The sequence below is a fragment of the Grus americana genome, chromosome 3 (genome assembly GCF_028858705.1).
Source record: "Grus americana isolate bGruAme1 chromosome 3, bGruAme1.mat, whole genome shotgun sequence".
Classification (NCBI taxonomy): domain Eukaryota; kingdom Metazoa; phylum Chordata; class Aves; order Gruiformes; family Gruidae; genus Grus; species Grus americana.
Window position 1 is genome coordinate 55,615,423 of NC_072854.1, and position 25,102 is coordinate 55,640,524.

Below are 25,102 nucleotides of genomic sequence, written 5' to 3' on the forward strand. Positions count from 1 at the left end.
AAGGGACTGATTCTACTCCATGTAGCTGTCATACAGTGTGTACTCTGGAGAGATGTCAAATTTGCCAGAGCAGGAATTGTAATAAAAATAGTCTCGGATCATCTCCTGCAGAAACAGTGGAAAAAGCCTTGATTCTGAAAGATAAATCTCTATAATACCCTAGTGTTACGGCAGACCTTCAGGGCCACATGTAACCCATATATGTACGAGGGAAGAGTACTGACTTGAGCTTGCCTAGGTGGAAGGCCACTTTAGTAAACCATTAATTTATATTATTGCTCATAACTACACTATGTAAATACAGAGGTAAATACAGATTTCCAGTTTACGTTATATCCTACTTGACATGCACGGGAATATGATACTTATACTCTAAAATAAAATTCTTGTAGCAAAACAACTGTGGCACAATCCTTACTCTATTTTCGAGCAATCTGGAACATTTAAGTCTAGTAAAAGATATACTTCATATTTGGGGAAAGAATATACAGTTTGTTGTCATCTGGTAGATATGCAATGAATGAAAACTACTGGAAGATCTATACACAGCTGTTTTTAATTAAAAGAGTATTTTAATTTTCATGCAAGAAATTAATATTTATTTGATAACAATACATAATTCAGCTGCTCAACTCTCATCTAACATCACTCAGGGATAAAGGTGTCTGATTCAGAAATAGTGCCCTACCACTCCAACTCAATTTTCATCACAAAACAGCTCTTTCAGAATTGTTAGTGAGCCTTACAGGATTATCATGCACTTCTCGTTGTGTTTGCTTTGTAAATTAGCTTCCATTTCTTTTTGTTTTCAACACGAAGAATGAAGCAAACTATACTACTGCCTATTTTTGATCATAGTCCTCAATTACTTTAGTTAGTCCACAAATATTTAGTTAAATTGGGTATTTCTTCTTCCTTGGTTGTAAATATTTTGGTGTCATTCAAAGAGCTACACAGTAGCTAAAAGAGTCCAAATTATCATGCAGGTGCATCCCGTCAGTGCTGGAAAAAGAAAAATCCATTTCAATGGGAATACATCATGGCATTTACTTCCATGCTAAACTTCCCCTTGGAGAAAGAAAAATCTAATTCCAAATTGCTGCTGAGAGAACTTGCTTAATCTTGTCAGATCAAGTATTTAGGAAAAAAAAATCAATTAACTTCTACTAAAAATAATATTAAGATGCTTATTTTCAACTACTTCTCTTATGAAAATATGATGGCTGGAAAAGAGTTTTTTAAAAAATAAGTATAATGCCATCAATGGGCTACGAATACCTTCAGTTATGAGCTGAATTAAATTTATTTTTTTTTAATAATAAGGTTTACAGCTGATTATACATTTGTACCTGTGTATAAATACAAATTCACTTCTATGCATGTATCTTAGAATTTCTATAGTGTGCTATGTGGCATACTTATGTCTTTGTCAGTATCAGGGAGGAGATCCATGCTAAAGAAATGAATGTAATGCCAAACACCAAGCAATTTTAAAATCCATTTATAAAAAATTACTTTAAATATTTTATGCAATGTGCTGTTGAAAACATGTTCTTCTGTCACGCCGTTTTTATAAAAATAAAAGAGAGAGGGGAAAGCCATATGCAAAAAAGCAGTGTGTTTACTCAGGAGAGATGATTATTTCTGCAGCTCCAATTATTTCCATATTTGAGAAACTAAGTATGAAAAATGGAATGGATTTGACATGGCTGAAGAGAATAATATTAACCTCTGTTTGAATTCCTGCAGCTTCTGCATTTTATTCCTCCTCAGTGAGGATAGTGGTGAAGCTGACTTCACCAGATACTAGTCCTGGACTAGAGGATCCAAACTTAGACAAACATCATTTCTTCCTAGAGAAGGAACAAATAAACTATCATCAGCATTGTTTTTGACACAGAGCTGATACAGAATACCACTGAGAAACCCCTTTTACTGACACCTAGCACTTCAAAGAATCAGTAGTTCTAATAGTGCAAAGCTAATTTAGAGTATGGATGATATGGTTATTTTTTTGTTTGGCAGGATACCAGAGTAGCTAGTGAGGCTGAACTTCTTTCAAAGACAGTTTCATATCTTCCATTCAAGCTGTATCACCTAGAGAAAACTATTTTTACAATGCTGTTAGAAGTTCTTTCTGATATCAGTTTCATGTTATGATCGCAAGACAAGTGTATAGAAGAACAGATCTAGGAGACTAATTACATAATACTAATTTAATCAAGATTTGACATCTTAACAAGTGAGAAATCCCTATAATAATTTTACATTACTTGTTCACCAAGTGTTACTATCTCACTATTATATAATGGAGCAAAGATTTCTCTCTTTTCCTGGATCCTTTCATTCTCTTTGAGATATTTGCTGTACTTCCCAAACATTTCAGGTATGAACAGTGCCCCTGTACTGCAGAATGCCACTCATCCCTCTTCAGTCTTGCACACATATATTAAAAAAAACCCCATAGTGGTAATGAACGAATCTTCCATAATTTTCTTCTAAAATATTTATTTCATTATTATTTTCTTTGTAAGCTATTTTTCTCCTCTGCAACATTTATCCTGTAGTGCCACTGTCTTCACTTGAAAACTAACATATTTTACAGAAATACTACAAAATTAAACTTAAAATTCATGGACCTGCTTTAAAGAAATGTATCCAAAATTATATTCCAAATCACTTGAAAAATTATACTTGTAATGTTTTCTGGTAAAATGACTGCTAAAAAGCAGGATTACATATCAATCATAGAAATAATTGATATATGTCTATGTTAATCCATTTTAGCACAACTTATGCTTCCATAGTTCTTTTTTAAGGCAATAAATGTGTCTAAGAATGAAAGCAATTTCATGCATTATTATATGCCAAACTCATTTCATGGATTTTACTTCCCCATGCCACTTGCAAGGAAAAGCCAGGGTTTCACAGGGAAGGCCAGGCGGGGGTCAGAGCAAACCCCTTTTTGGCTGATGACAATTCCACTAATAGCTCTTACAATAGCTCTTGGAATAACTCTTGTGGAATCTTTACATTAGGCATGAAGGCAATAGACCATGTCAGCTAAAAATCCCTTTATTAAACCAAAAGACAATTTACTTCAGGTATGTTTCTGCTAAGTAGTTATGATACAAAGTAATCATACCCAGACAGGTTTGTAATTCTATGCATTCCTAGAATAATTCACGTTAGGAGGGACCTCAGGGGGTCTCTAGTCCAACCTCCCACCCCAAACAGGCTCAGCTGTGAGGCCAGGCTTTGCCTGGTCAGGGCTGGAAAACCTCCAATGAGGGAGGCAGCACAACCTCTCCAGGCAGTCTGCTGCTACACTGCCTGACTGTCTTCATGGAGAAGGCTTTTCCTTATATCCAGTTTGAACCTCTCTTGTTTCAGTTTAGGCCACTGTCATAAATCCTTCTGCCATGCACCACTACAAGGCTCCGTCTTCGTGATGACCTCCTCGTAGGTATTGGCACGTTGCTGTTAGATTCCCCTAAGCCTTCTCTTCTCCAGGCTAAACATACTCCAACAATGCATTTGCAAATCCATTTTGACTAGCTTCAAAAGAAAGCATTGGCAACAAGCACTAGCTTGCATTATTTATGGCTTTTGTTTTGGTTTTATTAAAGGGTTATCTGACATGTCCCTCCTTCTGGTTCCTTGCTTTTGTCAGGGCCAGCTGAACCCCACTTTTGGCAAGTAGCTATTACGTGAACCAGCAGTATAGATGGTATTTATCCAGCAGCCTTTAACACATCTCATACTACCTGACTCATCCTCCTAAGTCATAAACATTCCCTTTTCCTAGCAAAGGACAATATCCGAAACAAAAGATTATAGTCTTAATAATTGAACAAAACACAGCTATTTAAGGATATTGATACTTTTCCATGCCTTTCCTTCTCTTAATTTAAGAACTAAGGCAATTATATTGCCAGGGTTACAGGAACAAGAGAAGGAAGAGAACAAAGAGTAAAAAATGGATTTCTTTCAATTAAATCAAGTTTTATGGAAAGCTTCTTTCCTTTAAGCCCATCTGTGTGGGAGGTGGAAAGATGATGGGAAGAGTTCTTTCTCAGACAGATTTCTTTCTGTATGTAAAACACAAAATAATTTTATATAACAAAAAGAAGTGCTTCCCTCCCAGATGTGCAGGATGATACCAAAGTGAAGCTGACCAGGACAGCAGAAACACTTTCATATAAAATCATCATATAATATGAAAGATACCTCTTTCTGTAGAGATCTTGCTTCATACTGTTGCCCTTTATACTGTTTGCTAGACAGCCCAGAATCTACAAGATTAAACGAGGCCTTTAAATTAAGGTTTCCAACATGCAACTTTTCTCATCATAAAAATACTGTTTTAAACAATCCTTCCCAACAGAGGCACCAGGAAAGTCACTTGCTGTGCTCTCTCGTGGCAACAGAAGAGTGCAGGACAGAACTAAAAGAGGGCTCCTCTCTACAACCTCATCTGTGTGCAGCCATGAAGCAAGTCAGCTATGCTCAGGGTTATACCAAGAACATGTCTCAGCTGCTCACAAGGCTGGGAGAATAGTAATGTTACCATTACAGATAGAATCTCAAGCAAAAAATACTTTTCAGGTTGCCCCAAATGATATCAGAAATGGTGTTTTTCTAACATATTAAATAGTGTATTGATATACTTACAAAAATGGTTAGAGCTTGACATAAGCTTTCTCCATTCTTTTTGTAAGCTTTTGGCAGAGGAAATTCACAATAGAAATATTGACACAAAGTAGCTGGGTTCTCTGATAACATTGGCTGAGGCACCATGTCAGCCTCACGTTCCTAATTCCCATAGAAGCAAGAATTTATTCATTTAGGGATGTGAAGGAATTATTGTTTACCAATGAACTGTCCACTGCAAACACTTGTAGTGATAATTACTCAATTTTTTTCAAGGTAATATTACAAAATTTTTAAAAGTAACTGTGTTATTTGGCTGCCTCTTCCTGCAGTAAAACTTCCTATTTACCACTTTCAAATTTCAGTCTTTCTTTGACTTGTCAGAGAATTTTTAATGCTGCTCTGTGGTGAATATATAGGATGAAACTAGGTCACTTCAGTAACCTGGGGCTGTCTTTGCTCTGTCTCAGGGAACATTGTTGGGCCATGGTGAATGAATTATTTCCTTCCTTGACTGACAATAGAAGGAATTATTTTCGGAAATTTTATGCCCATTTTAGACTGGTTATATATTAATATGTAGTCCACTAAGGCTTTGGAGACAGGAGCAGAATACAGTTGGCATTTCACGGTAAAGGCTACCTGGGAGAGTCCCAGAAAGATCAGTCTTTGCTCTAGTTCTGTTCCGTGTCTACTTTTGTGTCATTCTTATGCGAATGAGTAGACAGATATGGAGGTAACCCGTGGGTCCATCTACCTTAACAAGGAACAGCTCTATGACTGCCATCAAGAGGACAAAAGGAAGCACAGTAAGTTTTTAGCCAGAATGAGCTCTTTGCGTATGACACCCATGCACAACATTTTATATTCTCTGTAGGAGTGTGTTGGGTTTGCGTGGCAGGGTTTTGGTAGCGGGGGGGCTACAGGGGTGGCTTCTGTGAGAAGCTGCTAGAAGCTCCCCCTGTGTCTGATAGAGCCAATGCCAGCCGGCTCTAAGACGGGCCCGCCGCTGGCCAAGGCCAAGCCAATCAGCGCCTCTGTGATAACATATTTAAGAAGAAGAAAAACACTTAGAGGGAGAGAGCTTTTGCAGCCGGAGAGAGGAGTGAGAAGATGTAAGAAACTCTGCAGACACCAAGGTCAGTGCAGATGGAGGGGGAGGAGGAGCTCCAGGCGCCGGAGCAGAGATCCCCCTGCAGCCCGTGGTGAAGGCCATGGTGAAGCAGGCTGTCCCCCTGCAGCCCATGGAGGAAGGATGAGGGGGTGTAGCGATTCCACCTGCAGCCCGTGGAGGACCCCACGCCGGAGCAGGTGGAGGCACCTGAAGGAGGCTGCGGCCCGTGGGAAGCCCACGCTGGAGCAAGTTCCTGGCCGGACCGGTGGACCCGTGAAGAGGGGAGCCCACGCCAGGGCAGGTTTGCTGGCAGGACTTGTGACCCCGTGGGGGACCCCACGCTGGAGCAGTTTGCTCCTGAAGGTCTGCACCCCGTGAGAGGGACTCCATGCTGGAGCAGGGGAACGATGAGAGGAGTCCTCCCCCTGAGGATGAAGAAGCGGCAGAAACACCATGAGATGAACTGACCGTAACCCCCACTCCCCGTCCCCCTGTGCCGCTGAGGGGGGGAAGGTTGAAGCCGGGAGTGAAGTTGAGCCCGGGAAGATGGGAGGGGTGGGGGGAAGTGTTTTAAGAGTTGATTTTATTTTCTCATTCCTCTACTCTGTTTTTGCCTAGTAATAAATTAGATGAATTCCCTCTCTAAGTTTGGTCTGTTTTGCTCGTGACAACAATTAGTGAGTGATCTCTCCCTGTCCTTATCTCGACCCACAAGCATTTCGTTATGCCTTTTCTCCCCTGTTTAGTGAATGAGGGGAGTGAGAGAGCGGCTCTGGTGGGCACCTGGCCCCAGTCAGGCTCAACCCACCACAGTCTTTTTGGCGCCCAACGTGGGGCATGAGAAAATCGAGATAAGGACAGTAATTGGAGGAGGTAACGGGCAAAACATTGACTGAACTTAGCTTGAGAGCAAAATATTGGTGAAGGGACGAGAGGTGGATTCTGTGTGTATTGTCTACTCTTGTTTAGTGTTGTGATAGTGTTGCTTTGATTCTGGTGGGGGGAATTCTTTTTTCTTTTTCCTTGTAGATGTGATTTGTGTGTGTGTAGTTTTTCTGTTGAATGTATGTTTTAATAATTCTTAAATATGTGATTCACAGAGGCGAGGGGTGGAATGTGTTGGGTTTGCGTGGCAGGGTTTTGGTAGCGGGGGGGCTACAGGGGTGGCTTCTGTGAGAAGCTGCTAGAAGCTCCCCCTGTGTCTGACAGAGCCAATGCCAGCCGGCTCTAAGACGGGCCCGCCGCTGGCCAAGGCCAAGCCAATCAGCGCCTCTGTGATAACATATTTAAGAAGAAGAAAAACACTTAGAGGGAGAGAGCTTTTGCAGCCGGAGAGAGGAGTGAGAAGATGTAAGAAACTCTGCAGACACCAAGGTCAGTGCAGATGGAGGGGGAGGAGGAGCTCCAGGCGCCGGAGCAGAGATCCCCCTGCAGCCCGTGGTGAAGGCCATGGTGAAGCAGGCTGTCCCCCTGCAGCCCATGGAGGAAGGATGAGGGGGTGTAGCGATTCCACCTGCAGCCCGTGGAGGACCCCACGCCGGAGCAGGTGGAGGCACCTGAAGGAGGCTGCGGCCCGTGGGAAGCCCACGCTGGAGCAAGTTCCTGGCCGGACCGGTGGACCCGTGAAGAGGGGAGCCCACGCCAGGGCAGGTTTGCTGGCAGGACTTGTGACCCCGTGGGGGACCCCACGCTGGAGCAGTTTGCTCCTGAAGGTCTGCACCCCGTGAGAGGGACTCCATGCTGGAGCAGGGGAACGATGAGAGGAGTCCTCCCCCTGAGGATGAAGAAGCGGCAGAAACACCATGAGATGAACTGACCGTAACCCCCACTCCCCGTCCCCCTGTGCCGCTGAGGGGGGGAAGGTTGAAGCCGGGAGTGAAGTTGAGCCCGGGAAGATGGGAGGGGTGGGGGGAAGTGTTTTAAGAGTTGATTTTATTTTCTCATTCCTCTACTCTGTTTTTGCCTAGTAATAAATTAGATGAATTCCCTCTCTAAGTTTGGTCTGTTTTGCTCGTGACAACAATTAGTGAGTGATCTCTCCCTGTCCTTATCTCGACCCACAAGCATTTCGTTATGCCTTTTCTCCCCTGTTTAGTGAATGAGGGGAGTGAGAGAGCGGCTCTGGTGGGCACCTGGCCCCAGTCAGGCTCAACCCACCACAAGGAGAAATGATGGCATCCTGGGTTACAAAACTGACTTTGTCTAGAAAACAATTTTATTATGTCCCCATAGGACTGCAGTGTTGCATTGTACCTGAAGCCAGCAATTTAGGAAACAACCTAATCTGAAATGCGTATCTGTGGCAGTGACTACTATGAGCAAAAGTAACCTTTCTCTGTTCCTGACACTGGCTTCCCTTATGAAGCCACACATTAGGGTTTGAGTCCTTATTTTCAAGGTGATAATATTCATAAGATGTTTGTGAATATGAAAGTTCTCAACCAGACTTAAAATAAAACTTTTAAGAGAAATTTCCTAGCACCTCGGCAAAACGGTAGTGCTCTCTCCTGCATATATTCCTTATAGGCTGACCCAGGATGATGGAAAAGCTTCTGCACAGGAGTTACATTGCTAACAAACTTCGCCAGCCCACATGCTAGGGCTTCACTTCACATCACCTGCAGTGAAATGAAAAACTACCTCCCAAAGGACCTCTCTGGAGATGCCACACTGAACTTTGTGAGGTTTGATTACACAGGGGATTTGATTACACATAAAATCCTACTCACGTTAACGGTTTTGTTGCACAAAACACAACTCCGAGACCATTTTAAATAAGCCCTTTCTTGTAAGCGTTCAAGTTCTCGGTGGTGTTTGCTCCCTGTACGTCCTTTTCTAATGCAGCCCTTTCCAAGAAAGGGTTCAGACAGGAGTGTCCGTCTGTCCAAAGCCAGGGACGCAAGGGGAGCAGGGCAGGCCCTCCGGCCTGCCGCCCCAGGCGGGCGCCACGCTCCCACTCGGCCCGCTGCCGAGCTCCGGGCTCTCCCAGCACAACCGCGAGGCAGAAACGCAGTCACCCCTTGCCCGCCGCGGCGCAGGCGAGCCCGGCCACGGGGCCAGGCCTACCCAAGGCCGCAGCGTCCCCGGGCTCTCCATCTGCCCGCCGGTCCGGGACTGTTGCTATGGTCGCCCCCCGTTGCTAGGCTCCCCTTGTGCCCCTTCCGTGCCGCCTCAAGTGTGCGCATGCGCCTTGACGCACGCAGCAGGTTGATTGCCCGGTGGGCCCGCGCGGCGTTCGTGTGGGGCTGTTGGGGAGTCGTCGGTGGGCCCGGCCCGGCCCTCCCCGGCCCTCCCCTCGGTGTTACCCGCCTCCCGGGAGGGCGCCTGCTTCGCCAAGTGCTGCTAAAACTTGAGCTGTTTCTCAAGCAGTTTGACAGCTTCCCGTTAATCCTTTCTGAGTGACTCTGAGGATGGTGGGTTCTTCAGTTGGTCTGTGTGGAAAAGCATGCGGCTCTGCTGGCGGCTGGTTCCTGTACGCCCACGGCCCTTGGGGGGCTGCAGGAGCATGCAGAGGTTCTCGGAATACTTCAGTATATCCGTACTTATCACTAATTGGTTTTCAGGAGGATTTTTGTCTGATTTTTCATGACCGGAGTTCAGATGCTGTACCTAAGCACCAGAACAAAGCGTGAGCATCCTACAAATGCCTGTTATGACACGGATAATGCTTTTCAAACTTGATGGCTGGAAAGGCTGAAATGAAGCCCCTGCGTAGTCGTGGCTTGCTTGTTCACACTGTGGTTATTGCCAGGCCTTTCCAGCACATATTATTTCTAAAATAGTTTCATGTCAGGCCTGGTAACCACCAGGTCCATCTGAAATCTAAAAGAAGTGGCCAAATAGAAAAAAAAAAAAAAGAAATTTTTATGAATTCAGGACTGCATCTCTCCCCGGTCTGAGGCAGCCCACACAGTTTTAGCACAAACAATTGGAGGCTTCCCAAATTTGCTCTTTGCTTGCTCATTGCTGTACCATACTACAAATTAGTTTGTTCAGTCATGGCTAAAGCCATCCACCCACTTACAGCTATTCTTACAGAAAATAACGTCCTTTCCCACTGACGCATATAATTTGTGTCCTCTGATAATTGCACATCTGATATGAAGAGAGAAGATAATAATGGATAAGGGCTTCAACTTGATTTCTGACATACTACTAGAAAAAAGAGGCAATGGCTTAAGTCAATGTGTATATATTTTGCCTCAACGATAAGTAAACAAATGAGAAGCTTCAGATGCACTAGTCAGTAACGTGCCAGTAATTTTTTGAATTTGTGAATGGCTGAAATGCCATCAAGTGGACAGATATACTATCATAAGTATAATGATTTTGACTGTAACTAACTTGCAACTTTTTAAAACCAAAAGTTAAAAAGCACGTCAGACTGTATAGATAAAGTTAAGGTGCTCAAATTGTAAAGTAAAATGTGGCATGAAATATTCTTAGTGAATGTATTTTCTTGTTAAAGAGAACATTCATTTCTATTTAGTAATGCTGAGACTTCAAAAATTACGTGTTACTTATGCTGTTTAACTGTTCATTCAAACTAATAAAGCACATAGTTTAAAAGAAAAAAGATTTTTTGGTCATGCATTTGGAGTTCAGATGCTTAGAGAAAGAATGGGCAAACATACAGTTATAAATCACAGGAGTTAGGAGGCTGGGAATAATTTTCTGACAACTTTGGGAAGTACCTAGCGACTTTTACAAAGTATATTGAAAATCTGAGGAGCTGAGACACAGAATTTCAAGGTGAAATTCTGTAATTATGGAATTTTATATTTATATGTCTACCTGTATCAATGTGAATTTCTTATGTGTTCTATATTCTGCAGAAAGAGTGGTCTCTGACATGGCTGAAGATAAAGTGTGCTGTGCCTCCCATCTCACCACACAACTGCCTGACCACCAGCTTGTGGCTGGTTTGGGGGCTGCTCCTGGGCAAACTCATCAGGTGTGCCTGACACTGTGCTCACTTGTCAGCTGTGGTGAGGTGACTTCAATTCCTGCAGGCAGCAGATAGCCATGCTGAGTTCATATATAGAAGCTCCTCCTCAGAGCTGCCTTTGGCAACAGGGGAAAAAAATTCCATTGGAAAATCCTTTGCATCAGTATGTGGAAGGAGGATGTATGTTTACATACAAAGATATCAAGAAAAGCACATCCTGTTGTCAGTACGTATAATCATGCACCCTTTGATTTATGCACATTCCATTAAGTAATATCATATACATCTTTTCTCATATCTGAGATAGAAAGTATAATGTCTTGTAATACTATGTGGGACTGTTTCCTACGCAGTGCTCGTGGAAGTCATATAGATGGAAAGTACAGAACATGTTAAAATTGTCTGTAGAGAAAGAAGAGCAATGAAAGTCTTCTGGCAAATATAGGTCATCTATTTGTGCAAATTAGTTTCACAGTTCACTGCCTAACCTCCTGCTTTTTTACCTAAGGAGGGTTGTGTAGCTAACACAAAATAAATATATGGTACATAGACTGTGCTAATGTTATTTAAATACATTCTTGAGGAATGAAATTGAGAGTAATGCAGCTAAGTAATAAGAAATGTACTGGACCATTAACACAATGAAATTAGTGTAAGTATTCAGGATTAAGCAGTCAGTATAAAATGCCTCAAGTATGTTTACAGTTATAGCAAATACATATTTGCGTTATTTGATAAATGTCATGTGGTCATATCTTTTAATGCTGCATTCTAATGTAGAAGCCCAAATGGATTTTTTGTTGCTGTTAAATTTTAGGAAATGGATGTTAAAAAATCTTCAAAAGATATTCTTTGCACCCAACAGTAAGGTACTATTAGATGTAGTTTTGTTATCAACTCTAGTCACAGAGTTCTTGCTGTGGAGGCCATTTAAATGTACTCATTTCATAGACATAATACAAAATTAGAGAGGTACCAAAAATTCCACAGCTCAGTGCTGAATTTGCAGTTTATTACGAAAAATAAAGCACATCCTCTTCAGAACTGGTGCTCTTCATCTTGAGTAAAAAGTTATTTTTCTCAGAATTTGCACACCAGATCAGAGAACAGATCCAACAAGCTCATCTTAGAAAAGATGGCTTTTTCAATGTTTGTGGTTTTTTTTTTGTCTGGTAAAACTTGCTATGCCAGCACCAGGGCAGGAACTGGGCGGTGGACAGAGCTGCTTCTTTTGGTAGCAGTGCCATTTTCTGCTGGCTTAAGGTGTTCATTTAACCAGTGCTTGGGTATGCAGCTCTATAGTGACTGAAGTCAGGCTAGGTTGGTGCTGTTATGGTCCCATGGCATTTCCTTCCTTCTCTCAGATGCACACTTTCATCTTTCTTTTCTTTGGCACAGCATTTTTATTTACCCCATTGTGAGCTAGTTTGGGTAGTGAAAGGGGCAGAGAACTGTACATTTTTCTTTCTGATGTAATTTTCTGTTAAGTGAGCCTTCCAAGCTGACTGAAGGTCAGTATGAACACTATGAGCAGCAGTATGAGAGAGCAATGCAAAGCTGTGGGCAGGATTGCAGCATCTGACTCATACTGGCTTAAGTTATCCCGGAAGTAAAACTGTTTTGTGGCAGTCAAAGCTCACCTAGGCTAAGATGCTGCAGTCCTGTCTTCTCTTTCCTGGCTGCGCGTTCCTGCATGTTCTTCCTGCAAGCATTCACATTTGTGGAAATTGCATAGGAAGCTGGTACAGGGATCAGCCAAAACCTAACTACTATTTTTTATGAAGTAAGATTAATTTTCAAATGGTCCAGCTCATGAACCAGTTCCCTTTCTGGTCACATGAGCACCCAATTTAGGTTGGTTTAAGCTGCCAAGGAATTGCATTTGAGAGTGATGTTGTTTATTCACCTAAAGATCTCTGTTGAATGAAAGAGTATGGAAGTGAAAGCAGCCAGGGACAAGAGCTCTGCAATGTGTGAATTGCTCTATTCCTCCTGCTGGGTGCTTTCTCTTCCAGAGGCAGTGCTTGTGGGCCTCTGACACGTGTCTGCTGAGCTTGAAAGATAATCCAGGAGAAGCATGTTCCTCAGTTGCCTACTGAAATGCACAGAAGAGGAGGACTGAATTCTGTGCCTGAGTTAACATTCACATCAAAACCTCCCAGCATGTTCCTGCCTTTCCAAGCTCTATCACCCCAGTCTGAGAGACATAAATGCTGTCAGCCGCTGAGCAACATGATGGGTAAAGGAGATGTTTTGCTGTCCTGGGAGGGAAAGTGTTCTGTGACCTGTGTACCTTCTTACAGACTGCAGGCCTGGCTCTATTTCACATTCACTATCTATAGGCAAAACCTAGATGTAGCCTTGAACATAAAAATGCTGACAGCTTTTAATAAGTCAGATTATTCTTTAAAGCTATCTTGTGAGCAATGTGGCTTCCTGGTACTGCAAGGCCTCCTTTTACAAAGTGCCAGCAGATATGCATAAATATGCTTATGCTAAACATACATAAATAAATTGCATATACAGTAAGTTAACTGTAAATAAGCACAAAACAGAAGGAAAAGGAAAGGGAAAATTCTGCCTCTTTATGTGTATTTCTGGTATAAAATAGTGCTTAAAAGTGAATCTGATTGTGTCTCTTAGAGAGTTGTGCATTTTGCTTGAAAAGCATTTCAGATATACTGAATTTTAAGAGAAAATATTTTCTTTGTATTTACTGTCTCAATCATACTAAACACAGCTTTCCCTAAGGCTGTTTTATCTATAAATTCATACTTATAAATAATTTCCATAGAGTTTTTCTGGAAAAAAATGCAAGATGTGGTAAGAATAATAATAAAAAGAAACAACTGAAATTTTCACAGGAAATACTGTAAAAGAAAACCTGAAATTGCCTACCCAGTCTCACAGCCTGTATTTAGAATGTAAAACAATACTGAAATTACAAACATGGGAGTATCAGAATTGACTTTTTGGCAAAACATGTTGCCTGAGGAAGGCATGTGCTGCCCTTCTGTTGCTCTTCACATTAATACCTGTGCTTAAACCCATTTGTGTTGTGATGAGGCTCTGATGAAGACCCTGGAGTCTTCAGAAGGAACCAGCTGTTTTGTTTTCAAGGAACTTCAAGGAACTTTTCTCAGAAGTCCGTGGCAACTCGGAAAAAAAGTCATTGCATTTCGAATCTGCAGATCTGCAAGTGGGAACCTGTTTTGTATATCCAGAATCTGTTACCTGTGCCAAATGTGACATACATCTGACATCTGTTATGTGTCCTATGTACGTTATGAAACCTTTTCTTTCATCAGTTCTAAGGTTGGCATTCCTCAGCTGTCATGTCAGGGATGTATCGGTCAACGAGGTGACTGGGGGCCGAAGACTAAAGGGACAAGGACTGACACAATAAGACAAAGACTGTAGTTTTTAACACTGTTTCAGGTGTATTATTATTTTTGAGTCACAATTTTTTCATTTGTTGATGATTCTGGTCAGTTAGGGTGCCCACTGCTGGGGTTAGTGCTAATAGCTTAGACTCTGGGTCAGGGCAATAGAAACATAGACACACATTCCCTTCTCCCACTGCTGCTGCTGGAGCAGCATCCCCTGGCACAGGGACAGTGCAGATATCTGAGAATTTAGATCTCCCTACAAGATTTGCCAGAGGACATCCATCAGAGCCCAAAGAGAAAGCCACATTGTTTCATGCACTGGGCCATAGCACTTTGAAGGCAGTATGTAGAGACATGGAAAAGGTCATTCCTGCTAAAACACATATTGGGGAAGAGAAGGAAAGAAATAAAAAAATGTGTTGCCATGATAAAGTGCCAGGATTCAGTGTGAAGATTTGACAAAAGTTATAATATGTGCTTTTCCTTCCCAAAAGAGCCTTGGTATTTACTGAATAAGCTCAAGGCTGTAACTTGCAGAATGGTAAAGGCTGTAAAACAAGATAGTGCAAGTTTAACGTACAGACAGCAGTGTTAATGATCCTCAAGAAGCTGTAGTCTCACAGTACCATCCAGTGAGTACAAACAGTTGTTTGTTGCTTCTCTAGAGTTCTACCAATTTGTTCAACTCTACACATGCAGATGGAAACTGTTTTTTCCCAAATGAACCTTAAAGATGATATTCAAGATGCAGATTGGGTTGTGCCTGCAATGTGCCATATCAAACAGTGATGACTGAAGACTAGATGGCCTGAGAAGATGCCAGTGAGACTTCAGAGCTGCTTGTTTCTCATTACCTACTCCCTACAAGTCCTTCTTACAACAGTCTTGCTACTCCAATGCTAAGAGTAAGCTCTCCTTGCGTTTCCTTGGAGTGCTCATAAGGAAGCAACATTGCTAGCTGTTCATGATCAAATATAAATAGTTTTTCTGCTTTTTTTGTCACGGCTCAATGAGAGCTGGTTGCTCCCTATGGGAGGGTTAGCTGGGACCCAAGAGTAACCCCAGTGCAGGCCATGCCATCATTAGTGGGTGCGTCTGACCACAGTGGGCAGAGCCAGGGTCCATAACAGGGTTCATGGACAGCCCTTGATATGGAAATCTTATTAATGCTTATAAATATCTAAAGGGTGGATGTCTAGAGGAAGGGGCCAGACTCTTCTCTATGGTGCCCAGTGACAGGACAAGGGGCAATGGGCACAAACTGGAACACAGGAAGTTCCATCTCAACATGAAGAAAAACTTCTTCACTTTGAGGGTGACCAAGCATTGGAACAGGCTGCCCAGAGAGGTTGTGGAGTCTCCTTCACTGGAGATACTCAAAACCCGCCTGGATGCCATCCTGTGCAACATGCTCTAAGTGATTGTGGTGGGTTGACCCTGGCTGGGGGCCAGGTGCCCACCAGAGCCGCTCTATCACTGCCCTCGTTCACTAGACAGGGGAGAAAAGGCATAACGAAAAGCTTGTGGGTCGAGATAAGGACAGGGAGAGATCACTCACTAATTACCGTCACAGGCAAAACTGAACTTAGAGAGGAGATTCATCTAATTTATTACTAGGCAAAACAGAGTAGAGGAATGAGAAATAAAATCAAATCTTAAAACACCTCCCCCCACCCCTCCCATCTTCCCAGGCTCAACTTCACTCCCGGCTTCAACCTTCCCCCCTTCAGCGGCACAGGGGGACAGGGAATGGGGGTTACGGTCAGTTCATCTCACGGTGTTTCTGCCGCTTCTTCATCCTCAGGGGGAGGACTCCTCTCATCGTTCCCCTGCTCCAGCATGGAGTCCCTCTCACGGGGTGCAGACCTTCAGGAGCAAACTGCTCCAGCGTGGCTCCCCCATGGGGTCACAAGTCCTGCCAGCAAACCTGCCCTGGCGTGGGTTCCCCTCTGCATGGGTCCACCGGTCCGGCCAGGAACTTGCTCCAGTGTGGGCTTCCCACGGGCCACAGCCTCCTTCAGGTGCCTCCACCTGCTCCGGCGTGGGGTCCTCCACGGGCTGCAGGTGGAATCGCTGCACCCCCTCATCCTTCCTCCATGGGCTGCAGGGAGACAGCCTGCTTCACCATGGCCTTCACCACGGGCTGCAGGGGGATCTCTGCTCCGGCGCCTGGAGCTCCTCCTGCCCCTCCATCTGCACTGACCATGGTGTCTGCAGAGTTTCTTACATCTTCTCACTCCTCTCTCTGGCTGCAAAAGCCCCCTCTAACTGTTTTTCCTCTTCTTAAATATGTTATCACAGAGGCGCTGATTGGCTTGGCCTTGGCCAGCGGCGGGCCCGTCTTGGAGCCAGCTGGCATTGGCTCTATCAGACACAGGGGAAGCTTCTAGCAGCTTCTTACAGAAGCCACCCCTGTAGCCCCCCTGGCTACCAAAACCTTGCCACACAAACCCAACACAGTGATCCTTCTCTAGCAGGGGAGTTGGACTAGATGATCTCTAGAGGTCCCTTCCAACCCCTACCAATGTGTGAATCTGTGAAAGTGGAGAACCAGGGCCAGGGAGCATCTGGGGGCTCCTGTCAGGAGCTAAAGTGGAGGGAGCTGGAGGCAGGACCAGAGACAAGGCTACAATATGGGTCCAAAGTTCATGCAGGGGGCAGGACTGGAAACAGCTGCAACATAGGAGCACAGGGGCCAGCCAGGAGTTAGGCTTCCCACAGCACAGGTCCATGTGCATCCAGGAGGCAGGGCCGGAGACAGAGGTTGGAGATTGGCACTGCTACAGCACAGCCCAGGCAAGGACTGACAGCCCCACACGGAGCTGAAATGAGGCTCCTGGGCCCATGGGCAAGGGTGGGATGGAGCCCCAGGTGAGGCTAGTCAGGGCCATTAAGACCTATGGGTGCCCTTCGCCCTGACATTGCCAAAGGAAGCCTTTTTGAATTGTTCTTCCCATCACTCCTAAAGAAAAGAAGGCTAAGCCCCAATAACCGTTTCCAAAAGACATGTCTACTCTGTCTTTCACCCTCCTCCTGTTCCAGAAGCAGCACTGAAATGTTGGGCTTGCTGTGGGAAGAGCCCTGGCTCAGGCATGGTCATACAGAGCTCTTATGTCTCAGCTCCTGCTGGCCTCAATCCTCAGCAGTCACACTGAGGCAAGATACCAACAAGAAGTGGATTAAAAGCAGAAGGTGTATTTGGGAAGCAGCAGCTCCAAAGTCCTGCTGAGTTTCTACCAGCATGCTTTCCTTTTGCTTGAGGAAGGAAGAAATAAGTAAGCGGTTACACTGATCATCAGAGGGTTGCTGGGTTGCAGCTTTAGTATGAAAGACTGATTCCACTAACTTCCGTAGCAATTTCGGTATGGCCTTCAATGTTTTTTTCCACCTGTTGTCTTCGTATACGTAACAGGATGTATTTGGTGCTGAGGAACCTTACAAAGAAACTGTGCATAAAGTGCTAAGGATCAGCCCATACGCCTGGTTTTCAGCTGATGAATTTAAAGCCCTCAGTTACATGATTTCTGGAATCAAATGGGATTTCCGATGCACAGCTTGCCTTTTGATAAAGCTTTGCACCATGGATAAGTTGCATTAAAATACAGCTCCTATGATCTCCCAGCCATTAAGAAAGAAAGGGAAATAAAAACTAAAGGAAGTTTAAATAGAAATACCCATTGTATTAGGGAAAGAGCTAAGATTATACATAAAAGACAAAGGTAGGAGCTGAGGTAAAAGGGAATGGAAAAGACAATAAAGAAACATGTTATCAAATAATCTATAGCAATTAACTTTTCTAATAATTACCTATCATTAGTGCTTACCTAACAGTTTAGAAGAGAGTGCATTACCTCTTTAATCTGTATAGGCCTCGCTGAATATGAAAAATGTTTAGTCAACAGCGTGGATGAATAGCAGTGTCGGCCTGCCTTTCAGGGATGCACGGGCCCAGGGCTCCCCCTTGGTGAGAGGAGAATAAAAATGAGCCCTAAATTCCCCTTGTGTGGGTTAAAATATGAGACCTGATCTGATCACTGTCTACAACTACATTGCTCTGTGCTCCTTTTTTAAGTGATGAATTGAATATCCTCTCTCTACTACTGTAAGTTGTCTAAGGAAAGTACAGAAACAAAGAGCCCGATGTTTAACTGATGGGACAAGCTTGTCCCCATAGCCCAAGGCCATTAAACAATTTCAGGCTTCCTGGAAACACAGTCTAGAAAAGCACCATTGAGGCTGTATCTCGGGGTGAATCTTTTTCCTTGTTCTTCAAGATCACCTTTTCACTAATGTACCCACTAAGCTGCTAGGTTCAGATGCATTCAGCTCATCCTGCCCCCAGTAGCTGCCAGTGCTACTTGTAGCATCCTCCCCCAGCTCAGTGATTTCATTACAAGCCCATCCCTTGCTCAGGTGCATGTACTCTGTCACACCATCTGTTTCCTCTGTGAAAGCAGGATGTGGATTACCTTTCAAAGTTTTTGCTCTGTTAATTTCCTCTCCTCCCCTTGGTCTACTCATAGTGTGTAGGTGTTGAGGCCAGTCTCCTGGCTGGAAATTTTGCTGGCTCCATTTTGGCTGTTAGCTGTCTCAATAATAGTGTCCTCAGTAGATGTCCCCTGATTATTTTGAATTAAATTATGAGACAAGGACATGTATGTGTCCTGTTTTACTAGACTTCCTTCCTCCTGCTGCTAACTGCAGAGCTGCAGGGACTGCTAGAGGACCTGACAGAAGGCAGGGAGAATCTACAGCCCATGCTCACTGTCATTTTATCTGGGACTCTTCATGTAAGTGATTGGCACCTTCACTGAGGGAGCTGTCATCTCTCATCATCCACTGGCATTTGGATGTTTCTAAAAAATCCTGCATGTTTCTGTGAGCTATGTCACCCTCTAATTTAGCAAATGTGTTGTCATTTTTTAGTACAGTTTTGTTTATTTCTAATATGCTAAAGCATGTTTTTTCTTCTTTGCATATGGATCAAAGATTACCTGGGTGAGACTGCAAATATATTTGGGGATTTGCTGCCATCTGCAGTTGAAATCTAATATTAATCCCAGTTTACATTAGTGATCCCTCCTTCCCAGTACCTTCAAAGACCTTCAGATCTCAGAGCAGCAGCAAGATATGCATTGGTGACTATCATTCTGTCCTGACTACCAAGATCCGGCTCCAGCAGAAGGGAGAAGTGTTTACATAAAATTATTTATTGTCTTCCGGCTGTAAAGTTCATTGACAATCCAGATAGATAGTAAACCCTCGCAGTCATCTCTTCAGCTCTTTTTGGTCAGTTTGTTCAGTTTCCAGTCTGTTTTCCCCCCGTCTAAACTTTCAACAGGAACTTTTCAGAAACTTTCCAGCCTTAACACAGAACTTGAGTGGTCTGGGAGTGAGAGTTGAAAAATCTGCATTTTTCTGAACTGGACTATCTCCAGTTTCATCTCTAAGAGAATGCAGGAGGACAGCTGGTGATGTGAGACAGTTCTCCCCATGCTACTGTAGCGGGTTTTCTCATTGAGATATATGGTGAATCCTACTATAGAACAGAAAGGCATTAAAGCCTGCATGTATCAGGCTGGTGTAGAACAGAATAAGAAAAGTAATTTTAGTAAGATTTACCTCTACAGTAGTGCAATCATTCTAGGCACCAAAATATCCAGGAAAAATTTAGATGCATCAAAGGATGCTTGGGATACTTTACAAAAAATATAGTTAATATTTCTATATATTTTACCATTTTATAGATAATGCATGTAAAAGAGTACAAGAGAAATTCATATGGTTCTTCACACATTCTGCAAATAAATATAGAAATAAATGAATAATTATATAAAAGAATGAGAATGGCACAAGGGAAGTGAGTGCGGATAGTTAAATTGTTGTGGCATGAACATTTTCTAAGTATGGCTGGATAGTTTTGTAATTTTTTTTCAAATTAATCTAGTCAAGCAACTTTACTGAGGTGTTATGGTAAGAAATTATTTTTGAAAGCAAAGTATTTGTTTCTGTAATATTTAAAAGTCCTTCCTGCACTCTAGTAAAGGAACTGCATCCCATTTCAGACGTATTGGTTCTAAGTTCTCTAATACAGCACATTTGCAAGCTAAAAATCTCTGTACTTGTAAGGATCTAGTATGATAATCTCTTTTGATTTTCTCATCTCTGCAAACCATAGCAAAATGAACAAGTATTATAAGTCTGATCCTAAAGGACTGTAAATCACTCTTTCTTCACTGAAGCCAATGGAGCAGCACTGATTTGTAGAAACAGGATCTAGCCCTGGATTTTAAGTGTTTCATAAACACTTCACTCAAACTGAGAAACATACACGATGATTCAAATAATAGTTTGCTTTCTGCATATTATAGTTTATGCTCTTTTGCCCAATTTAGAGTACTTAAATTATCAACAAATATAATAAAAGTACAATATAACAGTGATCAGCATGAAGTGCATCAAATTACTATAGTTTAATCACTGAGTGAACTGCCAGCTTGTTTTTGCAGTCACACAAAAGCAACATCTTAATTTCTTCTGACAAACAGAGATTGTTACTTATGCAGATGGTGCATAGATGAAACATGAGTGGTTAAATTTTGCCAGCTTGTCTTTTTCCAAAGAGCGCTTAACACAGCAATCCTAAAGTTCACACAATAAAAAACTGTTTCTGTGTGAAGATCAAGGTCAGAAACTGTAGCCACTGTCAGTCAAGTTTCAATGAATTGTCTGTATGGTCAAGAATTTGTCGTAAGGCATTTCAGGGAATCTGGGAGTGTTTCTGTTCACTAGGGGAATGGACATCAATCTTTGTGTTCACGTTTTCTCCCCTTCCTGTTCGTGGGAAGACTTCACAATCCCCAGATATGCAAAAGTCCTCAGGCTTCTTGTTCAGCATCAGGGAATCGGGGAGCTCAAGTTTTGGCTATGCTGTTACCTACTGTGAGACCTTGAGCAAGTCACAGAATCATAGAATCATAGTGTCATAGAATCAAGTCACTTAACTTCTTCTTAGTGTTTAATTTTAGGTGGAGTTTTTTTCAGACAATAAAGTCAGTAATACTTGGGCAACAAGTGTATTACAAGGTTTAGTTGATTAAAATGTTCTGAGACTTTTGACTTAGTGTCCTTTAAAAGCTCTTCTGTATTATATGATTTGGCTAATGATAAGCACATTCAGAATTCTTAAAAAATGTAGCTATAAAATTATCTTTTGTAAAACTATGCTAGTAAATTAAAGTTTTTATTGTAATACATCCAGATTGCATCTTGAAAAAAGGATAGTGCAAACCATTTCCCCCAGATTGTATTAGTAAAGACTATAACCAAAACAAATACTAAAATAATCGTTAACTTGCTTGTTTCTTGAATTACTGCTATACTTCAGAGTGCCCTGCAACGACCTATCAATAAAAGAAAAAATATGAGGAAATACCTTGTCTTCTGTATTACACCTTTCAGTGACTAGAGCTGATGTTTTGCCTGGTCCTGTACTACAAAATTTGAGCTATGAACTTTCTGAGAGATTGCAAAGATTTCATTTGTAATTTGGTTCAGTGTATTACATCTGCCATAAACCAAGCATACGTGTTTTAGAAATTCGGCTTCACTTAGATCCAAGGTTCAGGCTTTGGCCATGTTCTCTGATTTTTGATTGATTGCAGAAATTTTCTTCCCTTACGAAAAGCTCAGTGATTTTTCCTTCACATAGGAAAAATTACTTAGAGGAAAAAAGTCTTTCTGTCCAACACAGTAATATTAATTAATAAGTCATCAGCTAAGATAGCATTGGAGTGTGTTGTAGACCTGAATGTTACAGGCAGGTTTAAAACTAAAGCCTATCAGAATTTGTCTGTTGCCACTTGTAACTTAGGATAGACAGCCTCTAGAAAAATGTCAAGCTTTGCTTCTGCTTGACCTCACTTGCCTTTCTTCTGGAAAAGTTGTGGGAGCTGTTAGAACTGTCCCCGTGGTTTGGGGAGAAAATATGTAAATCTGAGTAAATAGACAGAAGTAAGAGCTGGGAAGAGCATTGGAGACTGTTGGAGCTTAAAGGCAGCTGAAAAGTCCTGGTGAGAACTTTTGTATTGAGGTTCAAGGCACTTTATTTAATGTCCCTGGGAATATTAACAATACTTTTTGTCATGGAGCTAGGGAGCTAGGGGAGTTCAAAAAGCAAGTGAACCAAAATGTAACAATTTTGTTTGAACAGTCCCAAAGTTTTGGGGGCTAGGAAGCAGGGACTTGATATAAGGCCACCACATATTTGCTTTCTGGGATGTTTCTAGAAACCATGTCCAAGTGAAGTCTAAAGACTCCACACGTAGCCCAGGCCTCCTTGAGACCTGACAGCTGTCTGAAATGGCAGCAACTGTGTTACGGGGTAACTGGACACATTTCCTGGGTATGCAGCTATGCAGCATGTGCTCACCCAGTCTGACACCCCTCAGAACCAGTGTACCTACTGTACACGTGCTGCACACAACTTAAGACTCTGCAGTGCATGCTCACCAAGTCCATCATCTTTTGGAAGCACCAGTCTTGCTAGGAACAGTGATAGGTGTACTTCCACAGAGAGATGCCAACAAGACATACATTGAAGCATTAATGTTGTGAAGTGGTGGCTACTGTTGATGCCCTCAGGCCTGGATCAAGCACCAATGTAGTGACACCAGGATGCTCAACCCATGTGTCCGGATGCGCCCTGGACAGGCAGGGGAAGCACCCACATGGCTCCTGCCTTGGCATTCCTGACCGTGGGAGCAGGCCTGACCGTTATGGTATGATCAGCACAGAGTGTTCTGTTTGTTGTCCTGCTCCAGCTGTAGTGATCAAGTGCAGGGCTGCCTGACAGGTACTCCCTGACAGCACCAGGCACATGATCAGCATGATACATTATCCTTTTCCCTGGTCCCCTGCTTTGCTGTCCTTGTACCCTCCCTTCTCTACCCCGGTGTCCTCCTGAAAATACAACCTGCCCCTAACTACTTTTCCCACATTGGTCCTTGATTTGCTATACCTGTACCCAAATTTGCTATTTCTGATACTATTACCTAGGTGATCCTGGCCTTTTATGGAAATATTGATTACAATAACAACCTACATGGTGTTGGCTTTGCAAGGTCATACTCCCAAAATGCCCTCATTACTCCCCTCCAGTTACCCAATTCTCTGTGAAGTCCACTTGTAGCTCACACATCTCCCACATAGCCTCCTGCAGTGTCCCACCATCCCCAGCAGCACTGTCCATCACATGTGGTCGTGTCTCACTGGCACTCTGTTATAGCCACCTCCTGCCCTGTCTCACTGGCAGCTCCCCACCACCTCCTTGGTCGCCCGAGGCTTTGGCAGTAGTCCAGCCGCCTCCCGGCTGCCCTGCCAACTTCGCAGGCCTCCGAGTGGACGGGGCTTGTCTGGCCGGTTATTGCCTCCTGCTTCCCAGGGTGGGTGGGTGTGGTGAACATGCCATGGTGAGCCCAGGAGTCTGCCCGAGGGTTGTCCTTGGTAAGGACAGAGCCATCCTGGTTTCTCTGGGTGAAGAAAATTTGCTCATTTGTTGTATGATGGTGGGTTTGATTGCAATTTAGTTCCCTTTTGGGATTGCAGCTGACATGATGAGACTCCCTACTTTTGATGATAGCTCAGAGCTAGCTGCTGTGGGTAAATGGGGCAGAGCCAGCTGAGGGAAAAGCTTTAGAAAGCTGAACAGCTGGTGGTTACTGAGGTGACTGAGGAATAGAAAGCAGTAAATAAGGATGCTTAGAGGAAACTTGTTCTTGCTGAAGAGGTAATTATGTTTTCTAGAGGGTACACTAATTTATCTATGTGGGTTTTGCTTGGTTTGGTAATTCACACACAATTTGAGAGCTGTCTATTGATGTGAAGATGGAGGCTTTGCAGCTGAGGGTATTTGGAGGGATTTTATCTTTGACAATAGTTGCAGGACCTGCTGGGTGAAAAGAAGGGGCAGAGCTGAACTAGGTAAAAGGGAATAAACCTAAACTGTAAACAACTTAACGTGGCTTATTAAGTGGACTGACAGTTGGCCAAAAGTTGCTGTAGGCGACTTCTTTGAAGGAACAGTAAATAAAGAGAATGAGGGATGATATAGTGGTACTGTGCAGTAAAAATGGGCTAGCAATTAGAGGTGGTTTTAGTCTGGCACCAGAACAAAGGGAACAGTTTGCCTTAGTTTTTAGTAAAGTCATGCAGTTACATATAGTAATGCAGTTAGAGCACAGTTAAATGAGGCTAAAAATCAACATTTTCTATGAGAATGTTTGGGAATAGAAGTTTACCTGATTTAAAAAGCTTAACTGTGATCCTAAAATAATGGGAAAATAGCACATATGCTGCTAAACAAAGAAAATGTGATCCAGATTGCTACAGACATATTTCACTGTCAAAACATAGAAGCCTTTATTACCAATTTTGAAGTAAGAATATGTGGGGACTTGCACGTAAATGGAAAATTAGGTGAAATGTGCTGTATATGTTTACTAACAGTAGATTGTGTCAGGCTGACATGGAGTTTTTTATTAGTCCTTCCGTAGTTCAGTACAGCACTTGATACAATGCTAGGGAGTAAATCATTACATAAGAAGACACAAATTAGTAGAAAAATGTGGAACTGATGGAAGGTGAAGTTAAGGTGGAGCTAGGCCATTCTCAGAGGTGCACGGTGGTAGGATGAAAGGCAAAGGACACACGTTGCGACAACGGAAATTCTAGACAGATGTTATGAGGATGTTTTTTCACAGTGATCAGGTTATCCAGAGACAATGTGAAAATTCTGCCTTTGAAGAGATTCAGAGCTCTGTGGAGATAAGCGTGAGCCACCTGATCTAATGCCCAAGTTGACCCTGCTTTGAGTGAGAGGTGGGATCAAATGATGTCCCGAGATCCCTTTCAAATTAAATTATTCTACAGTTCTTTGAAAGATTCTTTTCCAAAGCAAAATGTATGGATGAAGGGATGCTATCAGTGTATTTTTGCAAG